The following is a 15182-nucleotide window of genomic DNA, read 5'->3' on the forward strand; positions in this document are numbered from 1 at the left end:
TCAGAATGGACCATCCTGGATATATTCTATGATGGTTTATCTGAGCTATCAAAGATGTCATTGGATACCTCTGCAGGTGGATCCATTCACCTAAAGAAAACGCCTGCAGAAGCTCAAGAACTCATTGACATGGTTGCTAATAACCAGTTCATGTACACTTCTGAAAGGAATCCTGTGAGCAATGGGACGCCTATGAAGAAGGGAGTTCTTGAAGTTGATACTCTGAATGCCATATTGGCTCAGAACAAAATATTGACCCAACAGGTCAATATGATCTCTCAGAGTCTGCATGGAATGCAAGCTGCATCCAACAGTACTCAAGAGGCTTCTCCTGAAGAAGAAGCTTATGATCCTGAGCACCCTGCAATAGCAGAGGTAAATTACTTAGGTGGACCTTATGGAAACACCTATAACTCAACATGGAGAAATCATCCAAATTTCTCATGGAAGGATCAAAAGCCCCAACAAGGCTTTAATAATGGTGGAAGAAACAGGTTTAGCAACAGCAAGCCTTTTCCATCATCAACTCAGCAACAGACAGAGAACTCTGAACAAAATACTTCTAATTTAGCAAATCTAGTCTCTGATCTATCTAAGGCCACTGTAAGTTTCATGAATGAAACAAGGTCTTCCATTAGAAATCTGGAAGCACAAGTGGGCCAGCTGAGTAAAAGGATCACTGAAATCCATCCTAGTACTCTCCCAAGCAATACAGAAGAGAACCCAAAAGGAGAGTGCAAGGCCATTGACATAAGCGCCATGGCCGAACCTCTGAGGAGAGGAGAGGACGTGAATCCCAAGGAGGAGGACCTCCTGGGACGTCCAGTGATCAATAAGGAGCTTCCCTCTGAGAAACCAAAGGACTCTGAGGCTCATCTAGAGACCATAGAGATTCCATTGAACCTCCTTATGCTCTTCATGAGCTCTGATGAGTATTCCTCTTCTGAAGATAATGAGGATGTCACTGAAGAGCAAACTGCCAAGTTTCTTGGTGCAATCATGAAGCTAAATGCCAAATTATTTGGCATTGATACTTGGGAAGTTGAACCTCCCTTGTTCATCAATGAACTAAGTGATCTGGATCAACTGACATTGCCTCAGAAGAGACAGGATCCTGGAAAGTTCATAATACCCTGTACCATAGGCACCGTGATCTTTAAGGCTCTGTGTGACCTTGGTTCAGGAATAAACCTCATGCCCCTATCTGTAATAGAGAAACTGGGAATCTATGGGGTGCAAGCTGCTAAAATCTCATTAGAGATGGCAGACAGCTCAAGAAAACAGGCTTATGGACAAGTAGAGGACGTGTTAGTAAAGGTTGAAGGCCTTTACATCCCTGCTGATTTCATAGTCCTGGATACTGGAAAGGAAGAGGATGAATCCATCATCCTAGGAAGACCTTTGCTGGCCACAGCAAGAGCTGTGATTGATGTTGACAGAGGTGAAATATTCCTTCAATGGAATGAGAACTCCCTTGTGTTTAAAACTCAAGGATCTCCCTCTGCAACCATGGAGAGGAAGCAGAAAAAGCTTCTCTCCAAGCAGAGTCAACCAGAGCCCCCACAGTCAAACTCTAAGTTTGGTGTTGGGAGGCCACAACCAAACTCTAAGTTTGGTGTTGAACTCCCATATCCAAACTCTAAGTTTGGTGTTGGAGAGTCTCAACAAAGCTCTGCACATCTGTGAGGCTCCATGAGAGCCCACTGTCAAGCTATTGACATTAAAGAAGCGCTTGGTGGGAGGCAACCCAATGTTTATTTATCTAACTATATTTTTCTTAGTTATGTGTCTTTATAGGTTCATGATCATGAGGAGTCATAAAATAAATATAAAAATTGAAAACGGAATCAAAAACAGCAGAAGAAAAATCACACCCTGGAGGAGCATCTGTCTGGCGTTCAAACGCCAGAACAGAGCATAGTTCTGGCGCTGAACGCCCAGAATGGGAGCATCCTGGCGCTGAATGCCCAGAACAAGCATGGTTCTGGCGTTCAACGCCAGAAATGGCAGCAAAGGGGCGTTGAACGCCCAAAATGGGCACCAACCTGGCGCTGAACGCCCAGAGTTGTGTGCAAGGACATTTTACATGCCTAAATTGGTGCAGGGATGTAAATGCCTTGACACCTCAGGATCTGTGGACCCCACAGGATCATCTCAGGATCTGTGGACCCCACAGGATCCCCACCTACCTCATCATCTCTCTTTCCATTCATGATCATCCCTTCTTTTTTTCCATTTACCACTCACATCCATACACCCACTACCTTCAAAAATTCAACATCTCTCTCCCACCCAATCCCACCCATATGGCCGAATACACACTCCCATCCATCTCCTCCATATCTTCTTCTTATTCTTCTATTCTTTCTTCTTTTGCTCGAGGGCGAGCAACATTCTAAGTTTGGTGTGGTAAAAGCATAGCTTTTTTGTTTTTTCCATAACCATTGATGGCACCTAAGGCCAGAGAAACCTCTAGAAAGAGGAAAGGGAAGACAAAAGCTTCCATCAAGGTTCTATAGCTCAGTGGTAGAACATTTGACTGCAAATCAAGAGATCCCTGAGATACCTCAAGGGATACATTTTCTTCCACACAATTATTGGAAGCAACTAAGGGTGGAACATCAAGAGCACTCTATCATCCTTCATGAAATCAGAGAAGATCTAAAAGCACTGAAAGAGGAGCAACAAAGGCAAGGAAGAGACATAGAAGAGCTCAAGGACATCATTGATTCCTCAAGAAGGAAATGCCACCATTACTAAGGTGGATTCATTCCTTGTTCTTAATTCTTCTGCTTTTCGTTTTCTATGTTATATGCTTATCTATGTTTGTGTCTTCATTACATGATCATTAGTAGTTAGTAACTTTGTCTTAAAGTTATAAATGTCCTATGAATCCATCACCTCTCTTAAATGAAAAATGTTTTAATTCAAAAGAACAAGAAGTACATGAGTTTCAAATTTATCCTTGAACTTAGTTTAATTATATTGATGTGGTGACAATGCTTCTTGTTTTCTGAATGTATGCTTGAACAGTGCATATGTCTTTTGAAGTTGTTGTTTAAGAATGTTAAATATGTTGGCTCTTGAAAGAATGATGACTAGGAGACATGTTATTTGATAATCTGAAAAATCATAAAAATGATTCTTGAAGCAAGAAAAAGCAGCAAAGAACAAAGCTTGCAGAAAAAAAAAAAAATAGGCGAAAAAAAATAGAAAGAAAAAGAAAAAGCAAGCAGAAAAAGCCAAAGCTCTTAAAACCAAGAGGCAAGAGCAAAAAGCCAATAACCCTTAAAACCAAAAGGCAAGGGCAAATAAAAAGGATCCCAAGGCTTTGAGCATCAGTGGATAGGAGGGCCTAAAGGAATAAAATCCTGGTCTAAGCGGCTAAACCAAGCTGTCCCTAACCATGTGCTTGTGGCGTGTAGGTGTCAAGTGAAAACTTGAGACTGAGCGGTTAAAGTCAAGGTCCAAAGCAAAAAAAAAGAGTGTGCTTAAGAACCCTGGACACCTCTAATTGGGGACTTTAGCAACGCTGAGTCACAATCTGAAAAGGTTCACCCAATTATGTGTCTGTGGCATTTATGTATCCGGTGGTAATACTGGAAAACAAAGTGCTTAGGGCCACGGCTAAGACTCATAAAGAAGCTGTGTTCAAGAATCATCATACTGAACTAGGAGAATCAATAACACTATTCGAAATCTGAAGTTCCTATAGATGCCAATCATTCTGAACCTCAATGGATAAAGTGAGATGCCAAAACTATTCAAGAGGCAAAAAGCTATAAGTCCCGCTCATATGATTGGAGCTATGTTTCATTGATAGTTTGGAATTTATAGTATATTCTCTTCTTTTTTCCTATTTGATTTTCAGTTGCTTGGGGACAAGCAACAATTTAAGTTTGGTGTTGTGATGAGCGGATAATTTATACGCTTTTTGACATTGTTTTTAGTATGTTTTTAGTAGGATCTAGTCACTTTTAGGGATGTTTTCATTTGTTTTTATGTTAAATTCACATTTCTGGACTTTACTATGAGTTTGTGTGTTTTTCTGTGATTTCAGGTATTTTCTGGCTGAAATTGAGGGACTTGAGCAGAAATCAGATTCAGAGGTTGAAAAAGGACTGCTGATGCTGTTGGATTCTGACCTCCCTGCACTCAAAGTGGATTTTCTGGAGCTACAGAACTCTAAATGGCGCGCTTCTAATTGCGTTAGAAAGTAGACATCCAGGGCTTTCCAGCAATATATAATAGTCCATACTTTGGCCAAGAATTGACGACGTAAACTGGCGTTCAACGCCAGCTTTCTACCCAAATCTGGCATCCAGCGCCAGAAAAGGATCCAAAACCAGAGTTGAACGCCCAAACTGGCACAAAAAGTGGCGTTCAACTCCACAAATGGCCTCTGCACGTGCAACACTTAAGCTCAGCCCAAACACACACCAAGTGGGCCCCGGAAGTGGATTTATACATCAAATACTTACTCATGTAAACCCTAGTAGCTAGTTTATTATAAATAGGACCTCTTACTATTGTATTAGGAATCTTTGGTCTCAGTTTTATTCCATTGTTCATCTTAGGAGACTATTGATCTCGTTTAGGGGGCTGGCCATCTCGGCCATGCCTGGACCTTCACTTATGTATTTTCAACGGTAGAGTTTCTACACTCCATAGATTAAGGTGTGGAGCTCTGCTGTTCCTCAAAGGTTAATGCAAAGTACTACTGTTTTCTATTCAATTCATCTTATTTCGCTTCTAAGATATCCATTCGCACCCAAGAACGTGATGAAGGTGATGATTATGTGTGACGCCCATCATCCTTCCCCCTTATGAACGCGTGCCTGACAAACACTTCTGTTCTACATGAATTAAGCTAGAATGAGTATCTCTTAGATCTCCTAACCAGAATCTTCGTGGCGCAAGCTAGAATGATGGCGGGATTCAAGAGAATCTGGAAAGTCTAAACCTTGTCTGTGGTATTCCGAGTAGGATTCAATGATTGAATGACTGTGACGAGCTTCAAACTCGCGAGTGCTGGGCGTTAGTGACAGACGCAAAAGGAGGGTGAATCCTATTCCAGCATGATCGAGAACCGACAGATGAATGGCCGTGCTGTGACAGATCATGTGAGCATATCTTTCACTGAGAGGAGGGGATGTAGCCACTGACAACGGTGATGCCCTTGCATAAAGCCAGCCATGGAAAGGAGTAAGACTGATTGGATGAAGATAGCAGGAAAGCAGAGTTTCAGAGGAACGAAAAGCATCTCCATTCGCTTATCTGAAATTCCTACCAATGATTTACATAAGTATCTCTATCCCTATTTTATTATTTAATATTCGAAAATACCATTATCACTTTATATCTGCCTGACTGAGATTTACAAGGTGACCATAGCTTGCTTCATACCAACAATCTCCGTGGGATTCGACCCTTACTCACGTAAGGTATTACTTGGACGACCCAGTGCACTTGCTGGTTAGTTGTATCGAAGTTGTGACAATCATGAATTAAGATCAGAGCACCAAGCTTTGGAGCCATTACCAGGATTTGTTCGAGCCTGGAGATCACAATTTCGTGCACCAATGGTGTTTATTCATCTTTCGAGGGAGGCCAGGACGTGGCATCAGATCTTTGCCCACTACGTCATGCCTATCACTCATTTCACAGAGATCCCGGTGGACATGCTCGTCCTGATCGGATGTGTTATGGAGGGGAAAGAGGTATACTTCACTCAAATGGCACAGCTGGCTGGTACCCCATGGTTGGCGGATGATATATCACCATCCCCGGATGACGAAAATGAGGAGTTCATTCCGTGGGGGACATGGGTGAACGAGAAGCCCTTATCCCAGCGCTCGTCTAGAGCCAGAGCAGCAGCAGCCAGACCTTCTTCTTCATCAGCTGTAGCAGCACCGTCAGCACCATCAGCATCCACTACACCACCAGCAGCACCTCAACCGACTTACCTTCTAGTCCAGCACCTGATCCCCTTTATGGAGCGCAGTGAGCGCCGCATTATACGACACTTGGACAGGATGGATCAGATGTTTGTGGCATTGGGCATTGAGTTGCCCCCTCTTCCTGACTCTTCTGCATAACAGGAGGAGCATGCTGAGGAGCATGAGGCAGAGCCAGCTCAGACAGAGGCACCACCGCAGACAAAGGCTACTCTGGAGGTTCAGCAGCCACCTGAGGAGCCACAGCCTGAGACCCAGCCAGACGTGACAGTTGGCCCTCACCATGAGCCAGAGCAGTAGCATCGAGGACGATGCTCGATTCTAAGTGTAGGGAGGTGATGAGCGGATAATTTATACACTTTTTGGCATTATTTTTAGTATGTTTTTAGTAGGATCTAGTTACTTTTAGGGATATTTTTATTAGTTTTTATGTTAAATTCACATTTCTGGACTTTACTATGAGTTTGTGTGTTTTTCTGTGATTTCAGATATTTTCTGGCTGAAATTGAGGGACTTGAGCAAAAATCAGATTCAGAGGTAGAAGAAGGACTGCTGATGCTGTTGGATTCTGACCTCCCTGCACTCAAAGTGAATTTTCTGGAGATACAGAACTCAAAATGGCGTGCTTCCAATTGTTTTGGAAAGTACACATCCAGGGATTTTCAGCAACATATAATAGTCCATACTTTGGCTGAGTTTAGATGACGCAAAAGGGCCTTGAACACCAGTTCTACGCTGCAGTCTGGTGTTAAACGCCAGAAACACGTCACGAACCAGAGTTGAACGCCAGAAACACGTTACAACCTGGCGTTCAACTCCAAAAAGAGCCTCTGCACGTGTAACATTCAAGCTCAGCCCAAGCACACACCAAGTGGGCCCCAGAAGTGGATTTATGCATCAATTACTTACTTCTGTAAACCCTAGTAACTCGTTTAGTATAAATAGGACTTTTTACTATTGTATTAGACATCTTTGGAACATCTTTGGAAGATCGTGGATTGTATTTTTGATCCTGTGATCACGTTTTTTGGGGCTGGCCTCTCGGCCATGCCTGAACCTTTCACTTATGTATTTTCAACGGTAGAGTTTCTACACTCCATAGATTAAGGTGTGGAGCTCTGCTGTTCCTCATGAATTAATGCAAAGTACTACAGTTTTCTACTCAATTCAACTTATTCTGCTTCTAAGATATCCATTCGCACCCAAGAACATGATGAATGTGATGATTATGTGACGCTCATCATCATTCTCACTTATGAACGCGTGCCTGACAAACACTTCTGTTCTACATGCAACCAAGCTAGAATGAGTATCTCTTAGATATCTAATACAGAGGACCGAGTCCGAGATATTAGAATCTTCGTGGTATAAGTTAGAACCCATGGATGGCCATTCCTGAGATCCGAAAAGTCTAAACCTTGTCTGTGGTATTCTGAGTAGGATCTGGGAAGGGATGGCTGTGACGATCTTCAAACTCGCGAGTGCTGGGCGTAGTAACAGACGCAAAAGGAGGGTGAATCCTATTCCAGTATGATCGAGAACCTCAGATGATTAGCCGTGCCGTGACAGAGCATTTGGACCTTTTTCATAAGAGGATGGGATGTAGCCATTGACAACGGTGATTCCCTTACAGAAAGCTTGCCATGGAAAGGAGTAGGACTGATTGGATGAAGACAGCAGGAAAGCAGAAGTTCAGAAGAACGAAAGCATCTCTATACGCTTATCTGAAATTCTAACCAATGAATTACATAAGTATTTCTATATTTATTTTCTATTTATTTATTATTTATTTTCGAAAACTCCATAACTATTTGATATCCTCCTGACTGAGATTTACAAGGTGACCATAGCTTGCTTCATACCGACAATCTCCGTGGAATTGACCCTTACTCACGTAAGGTTTTATTAGTTGGACAACCCAGTGCACTTATTGGTTAGTTGTGCGAAGTTGTGAAGTTATGTTTGGACCATGGTATTGTGCACCAGTTATTGGCGCCATGCCACGGAGAGAACGAACAACAAATTTTACAATCTCAGAGTAACAATTTCGCATGTATCAAGTTTTTGGCGCCGTTGCCAGGGATTGTTCGAGTTTGGACAACTGACGGTTCATCTTGTTGCTCAGATTAGGTAATTTTCTTTTTGTTTTATTTTCAAAAATTTTTCAAAAAAATTCTTTCAAAAATTTCTCATCTGTTTTCGAAAATTATTCTAAAATTTTTTAAGAATGAATTCTAGTATTTCATGAAGCATGTTGAAGCCTGACTGGCTGTAAAGCCATGTCTAAATTCATTTGGACTGGGGCTTCCAACCCAACATTATCAAGAGCAAGCTAGTTGTTGCTAATCCACCTGCTGCTGTTCCTGATCCACCTGATTTACATGCTAAAGCTTGACTGGCTATTAAGCCATATCTAACCCTGAGATTGGAGCTTTAGACTAAGAATGCAAGATTCCTGGAATTCACATTAAAAATTTTGGAATCCTTATTTTTCTTTTTCACATTAATTTTCGAAAAATCCAAAAAAAATCATAAAATCATAAAAATCAAAAATATTTTGTGTTTCTTGTTTGAGTCTTTAGTCAATTTCAAGTTTGGTGTCAATTGCATTTTTTCTAAAAAATTCTCTGCATTTTTCAAAAATTCATGCATTCATGCATTCATAGTGTTCTTCATGATCTTCAAGTTGTTACTGGCCAGTCTTCTTGTTTGATCTTCATATTTTCTTGTTTTGTGTCTTTTCTTGTTTTTCATGTGCATTTTTGCATTCATAGTGTCTGAACGTGAAAGATTTCTAAGTTTGGTGTCTTGCATGTTTTCTTTGCATTGAAAATTTTTCAAAAATATGTTCTTGATGTTCATCATGATCTTCAAAGTGTTCTTGGTGTTCATCTTGACATTCATAGCATTCTTGCATACATTCATTGTTTTGATCCATAACTTTCATGCATTGCATCAATTTCATGTTTTTCTCTCTCATCATTAAAAATTCAAAAATCAAAAAAAATATCTTTCCCTTTTTCACTCATAAATTTCGAAAATTTGGATTGACTTTTTCAAAAAATTTTAAAATCTAGTTGTTTTTAAGAGTCAAATCAAATTTTCAATTTAAAAATCTTATCTTTTTCAAAATCTTTTTCAAAAATCTTATCTTTTTCATTTTTCGTAGTCATTTTCAAAAATTTAAAAAAAAAAAGTTATTTTTCAAAAATCTTTTCTTAATTTTATCTTATAATTTTCGAAAATTTTCTCATTAATTAATGTTTTGATTCAAAAATTTCATGTTTGTTACTTGCTTGTCAAGAAAGATTCAAACTTTAAATTCTAGAATCATATCTTGTGATTTCTTGTGAATCAAGTCATTAATTGTGATTTTAAAAATCAAATCTTTTTCAAAACTAATTTCAATCATATCTTTTCAAAAATATCTTTTTATCTTATCTTTTTCAAAACCATATCTTTTCTATCATATCTTTTTAAAACATATCTTTTTCAAAAATTTGATTTTAAAATATCTTTTCTAACTTCTTATCTTCTTATCTTTTCAAAATTGATTTTCAAATTTGTTTCAACTAACTAACTAACTTTTTGTTTGTTTCTTATCTTTTTCAAAACTACCTAACTAACTCTCTCCCTCTAATTTTCGAAAATCTCTTCCCTCTTTTTCAAAAATTCTTTTTAATTAACTAATTGTTTCAAATTTTATTTTTAATATTTCTTCTTTTAATTTTCGAAAATCACTAACCATTTTTCAAAAATAATTTTCGAAAATCCTTCTCTCTCATCTCCTTCTATTTATTTATTCATCTTCTAACACTTCTCTCCCATCCAAAAATTTGAACACTACCTCCCTCTCTGTGTTCGAGTTTTTCTTCTTCCCTATTATTATTATTTTTCTGTTCCCTCTTTTTCATATGAGCAGGAGCAAGGACAAGAAAATTCTTGTTGAAGCAGATCCTGAACCTGAAAAGGACTCTGAAAAGGAAACTAAGAGAAGCTAAAATACAACAATCCAGAGATAACCTTACAGAAATTTTCAAACAGAAAGAGGATATGGCAGCCGAAAATAATAATAATGCAAGGAGGATGCTTGGTGACTTTACTGCACCTAATTCCAATTTCCATGGAAGAAGCATCTCCATCCCTGCTATTGGAGCAAACAATTTTGAGCTGAAACCTCAATTAGTTTCTCTAATGCAGCAAAATTGCAAGTTTCATGGACTTCCATCTGAAGATCCTTTTTAGTTCTTAACTGAATTCTTGCAGATCTATGATACTGTTAAGACTAATGGAGTAGATTCTGAAGTCTACAGGCTCATGCTTTTCCTTTTTGCTATAAGAGATAGAGCTAGAGTGTGGTTGGACTCTCAACCCAAAGATAGCCTGAACTCTTGGGATAAGCTGGTCACGGCTTTCTTAGCCAAGTTCTTTCCTCCCCAAAAGCTGAGTAAGCTTAGAGTGGATGTTTAAACCTTCAGACAGAAAGAAGGTGAATCCCTCTATGAAGCTTGGGAGAGATATAAGCAACTCACCAAAAAGTGTCCTTCTGACATGCTTTCAGAATGGACCATCCTGGATATATTCTATGATGGTCTGTCTGAATTAGCTAAGATGTCATTGGATACTTCTGCAGGTGGATCCATTCACCTAAAGAAAATGCCTGCAGAAGCTCAAGAACTCATTGACATGGTTGCTAATAACCAGTTTATGTACACTTCTGAGAGGAATCCTGTGAGTAATGGGACACCTCAGAAGAAGGGAGTTCTTGAAATTGATACTCTGAATGCCATATTGGCTCAGAATAAAATATTGACTAAGCAAGTCAATATGATTTCTCAGAGTCTGAATGGAATGCAAGCTGCATCCAACAGTACTCGAGAGGCATCTTCTGAAGAAGAAGCTTATGATCCTGAAAACCCTGCAATAGCAGAGGTAAATTACATGGGTGAACCATATGGAAACACCTATAATCCCTCATGGAGAAATCACCCAAATCTCTCATGGAAGGATCAACAAAAGCCTCAACAAGGCTTTAATAATGGTGGAAGAAACAGGTTTAGCAATAGCAAGCTTTTTCCATCATCCACTCAGCAACAGACAGAGAACTCTGAACAAAATACCTCTAATTTAGCAAATTTAGTCTCTGATCTATCTAAGGCCACTCTGAGTTTCATGAATGAAACAAGGTCCTCCATTAGAAATTTGGAGGCACAAGTGGGCCAGCTGAGTAAAAAGATCACTGAAACCCCTCCTAGTACTCTCCTAAGCAATACAGAAGAAAATCCAAAAGGAGAGTGCAAGGCCATTGACATAGTCAACATGGCCGAACCTAGAGAGGAAGGGGAGGATGTGAATCCCAAGGAGGAAGACCTCCTGGGACGTCCAGTGATCAACAAGGAGTGTCCCTCTGAGGAACCAAAGGAATCTGAGACTCATCTAGAGACCATAGAGATTCCATTAAACCTCCTTACGCCCTTCATGAGCTCTGATGAATATTCTTCTTCTGAAGAGAATGATGATGTTACTGAATAGCAAGTTGCCAAGTTCCTTGGTGCAATCATGAAGCTGAATGCCAATTTATTTGGTAATGAGACTTGGGGAGATGAACCTCCCCTGTTCACCAATGAACTAAATGCATTGGATCAACTGAGATTGCCTCAGAAGAAATAGGATCCTGGAAAGTTCCTGATACCTTGTACCATAGGCACCATGACCTTTGAGAAGGCTCTATGTGATCTTGGGTCAGGAATAAACCTCATGCCACTCTCTGTAATGGAGAAACTGGGAATCTTTGAGGTACAAGCTGCTAAAATCTCATTAGAGATGGCAGACAATTCCAGAAAACAGGCTTATGGACAAGTAGAGGACATATTAGAAAACGTTGAAGGCCTTTACATCCCTGCTGATTTCATAATCCTAGATATTGGGAAGGATGAGGATGAATCCATCATCCTTGGAAGACCCTTCCTAGCCACAGCAAGAGCTATGATTGATGTTAACAGAGGTGAACTAGTCCTTCAATTGAATGAGGACTCCCTTGAGTTTAAAACTCAAGGACATCCTTCTGTAAACATGGAAAAGAGGCACAATAAGCTTCTCTCAAAACAGAGTCAACCAGAGCCCCCACAGTCAAACTCTAAGTTTGGTGTTGGGAGGCCACAACCAAACTCTATGTTTGGTGTTGAACTCCCATATCCAAACTCTAAGTTTGGTGTTGGGGAGTCTCAACAATGCTCTAAACATCTGTGAGGCTCCATGAGAGCCCACTGTCAAGCTATTGACATTAAAGAAGCGCTTGTTGGGAGGCCACCCAATTTTTGTTTATCTAATTTTAATTTATTTTTATTGTTATTTCATGTTTTATTAGGTTCATGATCATGTGGAGTCACAAAATAAATCAAAAAATTAAAAACAGAATCAAAAACAGCAGAAGAAAAATCACACCCTGGAGGAAGGACTTACTGGCGTTTAAACGCCAGTAAGGAGCATCTGGCTGGCGTTCAACGCCAGAACAGAGCATGGATCTGGCGCTGAACACCAGAAACAAGCAGCATCCTGGCGCTCAGAGGCCAGAAATGCACACTGAGGAAGAGCTGGCGCTGAACGCCAGAAACAAGCATCTGGGCGCTGAACGCCCAGAACAAGCATCAATTCGGCGTTTAAACGCCAGAATTGCATGCAAAGGCATTTTACATGCCTAATTGGTGCAGGGATGTAAATCCTTGACACCTCAAGATCTGTGAACCTCACAGGATCATCTCAGGATCTGTGAACCCCACAGGATCCCCACCTTCCTTCCTCATAATCCTAGTTTTTCCACATCTCCTTCTTCATCCATTCTTTCTTCTTTTGCTCGAGGGCAAGCAACATTCTAAGTTTGGTGTGGTAAAAGCATTGCTTATTTTACTTTTCCATAACCATTGATGGCACCTAAGGCCAGAGAAACCTCAAAAAAAAAAAAAAAGAGAGGAGAAAAGGGAAGACAAAAGCTTCCACCTCAAAGTCATGGGAGATGGAGAGATTCATGTAAAGGATCTATAGCTCAGTGGTAGAACATTTGACTGCAAATCAAGAGATCCCTGAGATACCTCAGGGGATACATTTCCCCCCACACAATTATTGGGAGCAACTAAGGATAGGAGCACCAAAATCACTAGGGATCAAGCAACAGAGACAAGGAAGAGACATAGAAGAGCTTAAGGACATCATTGGTCCCTCAAGAAGAAAACGCTACCATCACTAAGGTGGACTCATTCCTTGTTCTTAAATTCTCTATTTTTTGTTTTCTTTATGTTAAGTGCTTATCCATGTTTGTGTCTTATTACATGATCATTAGTATTTAGTAACTTTGTCTTAAAGTTATGAATGTCCTATGAATCCATCACCTCTCTTAAATGAAAAATGTTTTAATTCAAAAGAATAAGAAGTACATGAGTTTCGAATTTATCCTTGAACTTAGTTTAATTAATTTGATGTGGAGACAATAATTTTTGTTTTCTGAATGAATGCTTGAACAGTGTATATGTCTTTTGAAGTTAGTGTTTTAGAATGTTAAATATGTTGGCTCTTGAAAGAATGATGAACAGGAGACATGTTATTTGATAATCTGAAAAATCATAAAAATGATTCTTGAAGCAAGAAAAAGCAGTGAATACAAAAGCTTACAGAAAAAAAAATGGCGAAAAAAAAAATTTAGGAAAAGAAAAAGCAAGCAGAAAAAGCCAAAAGCTCTTAAAACCAAAAGGCAAGAGCAAAAAGCCAATAGCCCTTAAAACCAAAAGGCAAGGGTAAATAAAAAGGATCCCAAGGCTTTGAGCATCAGTGGATAGGAGGGCCTAAAGGAATAAAATCCTGGCCTAAGCGGCTAAACCAAGTTGTCCCTAACCATGTGCTTGTGGCGTGAAGGTGTCAAGTAAAAACTTGAGACTGAGCGGTTAAAGTCAAGGTCCAAAGCAAAAGAAGAGTGTGCTTAAGAACCCTGGACACCTCTAATTGGGGACTTTAGCAAAGCTGAGTCACAATCTGGAAAGGTTCACCCAATTATGTGTCTGTGGCATTTATGTATCCGGTGGTAATACTGGAAAACAAAGTGCTTAGGGCCACGGCCAAGACTCATAAAGTAGCTGTGTTCAAGAATCAACATACTGAACTAGGAGAATCAATAACACTATCTAAACTCTGAGTTCCAATAGATGCCAATCATTCTGAACCTCAATGGATAAAGTGAAATGCCAAAACTATTCAAGAGGCAAAAAGCTACAAGTCCCGCTCATCTGATTGGAGCTATGTTTCATTGATATTTTGGAATTTATAGTATATTCTCTTCTTTTTATCCTATTTGATTTTCAGTTGCTTGGGGACAAGCAACAATTTAAGTTTGGTGTTGTGATGAGCGGATAATTTATACGCTTTTTGGCATTATTTTTAGTATGTTTTTAGTAGGATCTAGTTACTTTTAGGGATGTTTTTATTAGTTTTTATGTTAAATTCACATTTCTGGACTTTACTATGAGGTTGTGTGTTTTTCTATGATTTCAGGTATTTTCTGGCTGAAATTGAGGGACTTGAGCAAAAATCAGATTCAGAGGTAGAAGAAGGACTGCTGATGCTGTTGGATTCTGACCTCCCTGCACTCAAAATGAATTTTCTGGAGTTATAGAACTCAAAATGGCGCGCTTCCCATTGCTTTGGAAAGTAGACATCCAGGGCTTTCCAGCAATATATAATAGTCCATACTTTGGCTGAGTTTAGACGACGCAAATGGGCGTTGAACACCAGTTCTACGCTGCATTCTGGAGTTAAACGCCAGAAACACGTCACGAACCAGAGTTGAACGCCAGAAACACGTTACAACCTGGCGTTCAACTCCAAAAAGAGCCTCTGCACGTGTAACATTCAAGCTCAGCCCAAGCACACACCAAGTGGACCCCGGAAGTGGATTTATGCATCAATTACTTACTTCTGTAAACCCTAGTAACTCGTTTAGTATAAATAGGACTTTTTACTATTGTATTAGACATCTTTGGAACATCTTTGGAAGATCCTGGATTGTATTTTTGATCCTGTGATCACGTTTTGGGGGCTGGCCTCTCGGCCATGCCTGAACCTTTCACTTATGTATTTTCAACGGTAGAGTTTCTACACTCCATAGATTAAGGTGTGGAGCTCTGCTGTTCCTAATGAATTTATGCAAAGTACTACTGTTTTCTATTAAATTCAACTTAT

At 39.7% G+C, this 15182-nt stretch overlaps 1 non-coding gene across 1 annotated transcript; it reads right to left on the bottom strand.

Annotated features, from left to right (window-relative positions):
* Nucleotides 1–10406: 10406 nt before the first annotated feature.
* LOC148553432 (small nucleolar RNA R71) lies at nt 10407–10514 on the bottom strand. The gene has a single exon (XR_015892710.1). It is a non-coding gene; the product is annotated as a small nucleolar RNA R71 (small nucleolar RNA).
* Between the last annotated feature and the right edge of the window lie 4668 nt (nt 10515–15182).

The sequence above is a fragment of the Arachis ipaensis genome, chromosome B7 (genome assembly GCF_059453495.1).
Source record: "Arachis ipaensis isolate K30076 ecotype BB chromosome B7, ASM5945349v1, whole genome shotgun sequence".
In the NCBI taxonomy this organism is placed as follows: domain Eukaryota; kingdom Viridiplantae; phylum Streptophyta; class Magnoliopsida; order Fabales; family Fabaceae; genus Arachis; species Arachis ipaensis.